Source organism: Bactrocera dorsalis, chromosome 2, assembly GCF_023373825.1.
Source record: "Bactrocera dorsalis isolate Fly_Bdor chromosome 2, ASM2337382v1, whole genome shotgun sequence".
Classification (NCBI taxonomy): domain Eukaryota; kingdom Metazoa; phylum Arthropoda; class Insecta; order Diptera; family Tephritidae; genus Bactrocera; species Bactrocera dorsalis.
This window is the reverse complement of record NC_064304.1, coordinates 27300328-27308397: the sequence shown is the minus strand read 5'-3', so window position 1 is coordinate 27308397 and position 8070 is coordinate 27300328.

Below are 8070 nucleotides of genomic sequence, written 5' to 3'. Positions count from 1 at the left end.
AGTATGTATGTTGAAAATCCATGGACACATATTCATACGCACTGGCAAACACACAAGTGCGCATAAGATTTTTGCCACAATTTCTTCAATTCTTTGAAATGTATGTATGTGTATGCAAGTTTGTGTTAAGAACTTCTGAATTTCGAATAACTCACAAGTTATTCGCATGAGATATGTGTAGCTTGGTCTCAGTTGCTTATTTGAAATATATATATGTATGTATTTTAGTTACTAAAACATTTTTTGCAGTTTTAAGGTTATACTAGTTTATCTTTATATATATAAATCTTCTGACCGTGTGTTTGCCTTGGAATTGCTCCTAAACGGATGGACCGATTTTGATGAAATTTTGTGTGTATGTTCAAGGAGATTCGGGAATGGTTTATATTTACAATTTGGTCCACTGGAAAATGTTTTTTAAATTATTTTTTCATTTTTAATCAATTTTTAAATTTGGAATGTTTGACCGATAGATGGCGCTACCATCGCAGTATCCAATATTCAAACCTTAAATTGGTGTAAACGTGTATTAAACAGTAACACAAAGTAAAAGGCGACATCTGTGGATCAAGTTTTTATCACATCGCTTAATATCTATAAAAGAAAGTGATGTAAGTTACTACGCTTATAACTAGAGAACGCCTGGACCGATTTCGGTGATTACCACCAATTCGGATAGGTCTCCGCCCAAACAAGGAGAATACTTTTTTTTTAGGATAATTCCAAAAAGTATCTTTTTTCCATAAACATTTTTTTTCAATTTTTGTTTGTTTTGTTTTTCAATATTTTGATTTGTAAATTATTTGAATAGTTCAATTTCGGTCGCTTGCTTTTTTATTCCGGCTATTCAAAAGAAAAATTATTCAGTGAAAACTTTACGTGCGTTTCACACAAAGAGGTCAATTGCAGATTGAAATTTGTTACGAAGCCACGAGAGGTCGCCCTAATATCGGTCCATCAAAGTATGGCAGCCAAAGGCAAGGCAAGGCAAGGCAAGGCAAGAAGTACCCCCAGGATGCGGTGACATACGTGCGGAATTATGGATCGCGGTCAATATGCAAGCGATCGTCACGATGTCACAGCACGACTTTTCAAACAACAGTTACGATGTTTCATGGAGTTTGTCTTGGAGTAGGGTAGGTGGCAAAAGAGAGGTTTGTCGCACGTACATATTCTTCTTTGGATGGTGGATGGTTGTCACACCAGATCAAATTGATGAACTCATTTCTGCGGAAATTAATGATGCAGAGAAAGATCCAGTATTATATGAAGTGATGAAAACCAACATGGTTCATGGACCTTGCGGACACCACAATCACACTTCGGTTTGTATGCCTGACAATAAATGCGCGAAACATTATCCATGTGCTTTTCTGAGACACAAGCTGGAAATGATAGATATCCACTCTATCGGCGTAAATATCTAAGTTAACAACACATCAAATTTGACAACACATGGGTCGTACCATATTCGCCACTATTGTCTAATTCACATTCAAAAGTCATGTGAATGTTGCGTATTGTAGTTTGGTGTAATCGATAAAATGCGTTTGTAAATACGTCACCATAGGAAGCAACATGGCCGTTATTGGTTTTAAACGACACGGTCGATACGTGAACTGAAATAAAGTGCTTTGTAGGATATTTCTTTTGAAATTCATGAACGTTTTCCGACTGTTGTGCGTCTCGAAGTTAATTTGGGGAATGACCAAAGAGTCTATTTCAACCCAGAGAATACAGTACAGTCAACAGAAACACCACCAGCAACAAAATTAACAGTAGCGAGTTTTTTCTCAGCTTCCGTCAGTGATCAGTTGCGAGAACATTGCTCTATTCGAAATACGTTGATATTATACATGGGATGCATCATCGAAGAAATTGTTACGCAGAAAGCAGGGTCATCCAGTAGATGGACATCCAGGTGTGTTCTCAACTAATGCATTAGAATGAACTTACACAATCCACCCGAAAAACGAATGCCACTGAAGTTCACACACATTTCGCGATGATCAGCCTTCAAATCCGCGTTATGGGATACGACCAAAAATTACATTGCCGAAGACATTTTACATTGCATACGCTAAGAATTGGAAATGGGTCAATACTGATTGATACTTCCCATGGTCTGATATCAATCCCATATGCCGTTTATCAATTCACGAAAGATGGACTCATCACGAATGTTTATACGAACATTGGCCAAACTGTCGAAAGTACGATTCCTTGAGTGTACGAGCAATCTTAGCTGCCACAAATACCTATGTTGTTGACTTAAACTGGAAAATTCAAAGTCAAATTCCAGGAGACTTGCAATCATACAAATCGATCGATCGTCTGACAATGAAGACGACACCGTGAATTACCAGTGGAATTTGTGAATTCTTTGGAGAGGCCTGGTATGCCACCGCATCATCGCAATCTGATTGTGATGCACCTATCAAATATAAGGGACAGAATGCTAGATTCTACGGATTTCTTTTGAGTTCTAAGGATTTGCCATTTCGGTTCAAAAGTATTCCGTTTCCAGTGAAAATTGAATTTAAAATGACGATCAACAGAATAGTCGCATAGTGGGTGGCATACATTTGGAAATGCTATGTTTTTCACACGGCCAGATATACGTGGCGTGCTCAAGAGTTGGAAACCCATCTTCTCTGTATATTTACGCACCGGAACAGAAACAAAAAAATTTTGTTTATCAAGTTGCGTTACATTGAAGAAAAATGTAGACAAATAGCAAATAAATGATTAGTTATCAATAAAATATGAATTTTTGTCTTTTCATTTCAAAACACATAATTTCGCGCAGGACAACGGCTGCGGGGTCAGCTAGTTTACTTATAATTATCACTTCCGGTATTGTGGTTTCTCGACGAAGTCATATTTGAAAGTAAATGTTGTTGTCTTTAAGAGAATTCTCTAAGAATTATTTTATTTTGCAAAAATAGCTGGTTTTTTTCACATTAATGCTGATTGTACACTTATGCCTAAAATGTTTTTGACAACAGCATAAAAGTTAACTCTTTGAAGCAAACACGCATAAATAAGTTTCTAATTTCTCTCACCTCTTTGGTGAATCACTTATATTTCAAATAATCCAGAACACGTTCTTTAAGCCAATTTCATACTAGGAACTAACTTTATATGATTGATATATAGTTTCATCGATATCATCCAATGGAATGAAATCAACTATGTAACATTCAGTGATGATGTACATATTTGGTCAATTGAAGACTTCTCAGTTCCATGTCATAACATGAAATTAATTTACCGTCTGAAGATTTCAGTAGTAGGCATCGTCATAAACTGAGTCGTTAAACTGAGTTCACAATAGTTGACATAGTATCTTTCGGAACTATCTTACTTTTAGAGGAGTTTGTATAATAAAATTGTAATCAGCAAACATACATTTTTATTATCATACTCTGAGCAATTGTTTAGGTAAGACTTTTATCAATTACTCTCCACTCTCCTCGAACAGCTGAGCCGAAAATCCATCGGCCTCTCCTCCTGTGTTATTCTCAAAATAGTTACTATTATAACAGCTGCCTCAGTTGGCAAGAATTTTCACTAAATATGGTATCTAAGTATTACAAACATATTCAGCAACTTACTTCCATATACTCTTTTAAATTAATTGAAACATACTAAACTGCAGAGCTCCAAACGTAAATAACACTCAAAAGACAACTGGAGAAAGGCAGATCCTCTAAAACACAGCCTACAGCAAGTGAGTTGGTTTGGTATAAAAATTCGTAATTGGTTAAGTTACTTTTTTCTCCATTTGTACATTAAAAAATTAAATTTATTTATTTTTTAAATCGGCTGTACCACTGGCAGCAGGAAAATAAAAGTAGAACAAGAATACAGCGGAAGACAACGAGTAGAGCAAGGGGAAACCACAAATGAGGCATATAATTATTTAATTAACCGAAATAAGCTCGCCTTTATATTGCTCAAGTAGTATTTGTGTATATCTGACGCTTTCCTCTCGGCTGTAAAAAGGGGAGAAATTTTTAAATACGAGAGTGAAAGCCAACATATTTATTGTTACGCATGTATGTGTGAATGAATTTGCTTTAAAAAATGATGAATAGTGCAATAATTATGTTGACCTCAGATATGACTGAAGTATGAGAGTTGTATGAACAACCCAACTAATGTAGAGAGAACGATTTTCCATACTATATATTAACAACTCTGTTAATTGCATAAAGTTATATAAATATAAACGTATTTTAAATATTGTTGTAAGCATTGGCTATGAGCAAATTTAAGCTAGAAATATGATGAATACAGTTTTGTACACTTATAGACATATAAAATCTTTATAGATGGCACAAAATTCGGATTCTCTTCAAAAAGTATCTCCCTGAATAACGCCAGTCGAGCCATTAAAATCCGGATCTGCGAGTGCAATCGCTACCAAATGGGTCGGGTAAATCGAAGGTGCGAAATAATATCCAGCTAGAATGCAATTATTATGTATATGGTATACACAGTTATATATGTATGTATCTATATGTATGTAAGTTCAAATATATGTATATGAAGTCGACTTTCACTTCCCACTGACATAACTCCTTTTAACACAGCAACAAAGGCAGAGAATAAGTCGAGTGGACTTTTGCCATTAGGATAATTGAAATCTTATTACGGCTGGCAAATGTGCAGTATTAATCGCAGTTGAAATTCTAACCTACTACATAAGTATCATTAAGAGAGCCTTAATATATATATATACTAACCACATATATCAGTACTTTGTATATTCTTAATTAAATAGCTAAGTTTTTTTTAATCCGATTAGATCACCATTCAACTTAATGGCAGCAAATGATGATTACGAATTATCCAGTGCAATTAGCATTTACATAGAGCAGATTCAAATAAGTCTTTGGTCCATCAGTCTTTCAAAAGTATATCATTTTTATTATTAACTAGTGCTTCCTAGTTCTTTGGCAGTAAGTAGCAAGAAGATTTGGTTGAAACGGTATGATGTAAATATATGAGAGTGTTCATTATTTCCGAAGAAAATTTTTTGTCAGACTTCTCCTGAAGTTTTTGCTCTAAAAACTGGATAAACTTAAAAAAAACTAACTACTTTTATGATATTTTTTGATAGCTATGAACTGAATAAACTTTTAAAATATGATATTCTAATACAAAGTTTAGCGCTCTCCAAAAAATTACTGATTAATTTTTCCTTAAAAAATATTGTCTGAGCATTTATACAGTACACCCTGTCGGATGAGCAACATGGAATGTGTAACGCATTTTCTCAATACCGTTTGAAAAATCTTCAGAAGTCATTTTTGATGTCCGTATGACGTAGTAAACTAGGTTGAGTAAAAAATTAATGCTTTTTTCGCTTCATACTTTGAAAAACTGCTTGATACACACCTCTAAGAAATGAGCTCCAAGTATGAGCTCTTAATTGTAACGGAAAGTTTCTCCGCCTAACAGTTTTCTATTTTTTATTAATGTATATATGGCGCAAATCTAACCTTCCGAAGTTTTTTGCCTGTAATTTAAAAAAAATTAAAAATTTTGATTCAGCTTGTGGATTACTTTTATTTGGTCTTTTACATTTTTTTTTTCAAAAAGTCGAAAATATTATATCATGTAAATGGCCGCCGCTACAGTTGATTGTCATTTAAGCTCTTTTTATGGCATTTTCCATCACTTTGGCCAGAGCTTCCGGCGATAGGTCCTCAAATTCTTGGCGGATATTGTCCTTAAGAGTTGAAAGAGTTTGAGGCTTGTTGACATAAACCCACGACTTCAAAACGCCCCACAAAAAGAAGTCAGGCGATCTTGCTGGCCAATGCAAATCACCAAAACGGGAGATTAGGCGTCCGGGTAATGCATTCTTCAACATATCGGTTGTGGCACGTGCAGTGTGTGCCGTTGCACCGTCCTGTTGGAAGCACATGTTTTCCAATGCCAGTTCATCAAGTTACGGCAAAAAAAAAGCTCGTTGATCATCGCTCTGTAGCGCCCACCACTCACAGTAACCGTTTGGCCCGCGACGTCCTCGAAGAAAAAAGGTCCTATGACTGCTCTAGCAAAAACAGCATACCATAGAGTGACTTTCAGCGGATGTAATGGCTCTTCGTGGGTTACACGCGAATTTTCAGTGCTCCATAAGTGTAAATTTTGCTTATTTACATACCCCCTAAAATGGGCCTTATCACTCATGATTATTTTTGATGAAAAATCATCTTCCTCACGGTGGTAATTAAGGATGGCTTGAGCGTATGTTCGACGCGATTGGCGGTCAGCAGCTAACAGCTGATGCACTGTCTGGACTTTGTATGGAAACATCTTCAAATCTTTTACCAAAATTCACTGTAAACACTGTCGACTGATACCCATTAGCGTGTCACATCGTCTGATCGATGTCGATGCTGTATGCATAACTGCGTTACTAATTGCGCATTGTAAAGTGAAAAAAATTGTAGTATTTTGTATATTTCATGGAACACCCCTTCTAACGGAATATCGATTTAATTAATTTCATAATAACACAAAATACAGCGCTTGAATAGTTAAGGGGTTATACAGAGTTAGAATTTTATAAAATTGTGTTTTTCATTTCATTTTCTTAATATATATAATATAATATACATATAAGAATATGCACAGAAAATTTCATATCGTTCCGGTGAATATTTTCGAAGTTACACGCAAATTTGAAAAGGCGTTCCAGAATGCCTGAAAGTTCGAGGACAACGCAAACTTCAAACGCATTTTCTAAAAATCGTGCTTTCAAAATCGGTGACCAACATTATTTGAAAACCGCTGAACCGATTAGTCTCAAATTTTAACACGAGCTTCTTAAGTAAATTTATGCTCTAAACAGAGTATATTAAGTTTGTCACGAAGTTTGTAATACCCAGAAGGAAGCGTCGGAGACCCTATAAAGTATATGCATATGTAAATGATCAGTAAGCTGAGCTGAGTCGATTTAGCCATGTCGGTCTGCCTGTCTGTATATATACGAACTAGTCCCTCAGTTTTTAAGACATCGTTTTGAAATTTTGTAAACGTCATTTTATCTTCAAGGCTCATTTGTCGGAACTGCCAATATCGGACCACTATAACATATAGCTGCCATATAAACTGAACGATCGGAATCAAGGAAAAACTTTCGCATTTGACGTGGTATCTTCACGAAAGTTGACATGGATTTCTGCTTAAGGTAGTAATATTATCTCCGAAAAAATTGTTCAGATCGGATTACTTTAGGATATAGCTTCCATACAAACTGCACACATAGTTACTAAAAAAATGCAGCCGGTGCAACCGAAGTTAACGTTTTGTCTTGTTTTTTATTAATTAAATAAAGACTTTTTCTCACCGATAAATATTTTATTTTATCAAAAGTAACTTTAAGGTCGAAATTTTTTTCAAAAGATTTCATAGACAGGCAAGTATAAATACTTTACATATCGTCACAGGAAAAAGTCTTACAGTGTGATATCACACGACCGGCCCAAAACTTGACTGAATTTGGCTCAAAAACGTCGGATCTTCTTGGAACATTTCAAGAGCCTATAGAGCAAAACGATATCGCTTGGGCAGGTCCAGTGGCTTCAGCTGTATTTTGTACGCTTTCAATTTAAGATCTCGAGGTAACATGCGCCGAGTCGTTCCATACGTCAGTCCGTCGACGGTCTACGTGTACACTCTCAGCTTCCACTGCTATATTTTCTTCACTGTCATATCATTAGCGAACGTCCTAAATATGAATTTAGTTGACATCGCAAGTAAAATATAACGAAGGCAATTCAATTTAATCTAATTGAGAAAATTGACTTGGCTTAAAGGAAGTCGATGACAGATGCATTGATAAAAAGTTAGAGATTAATGAATAACCGTTCAGAATTGACAATTATCAACATGTTGTTTCGAATGCATTGAATTGAATCTATATTCAGAAACCTAAATTAATAGTATGAAATTAAAATACTTTTTTATTGGAAGATAAATTAGCAAATCACTACTTTTGTTGCGTTAAGTATTTCTTCTTATGGGTCGATGGTGCTACAATTATAGAAGAAG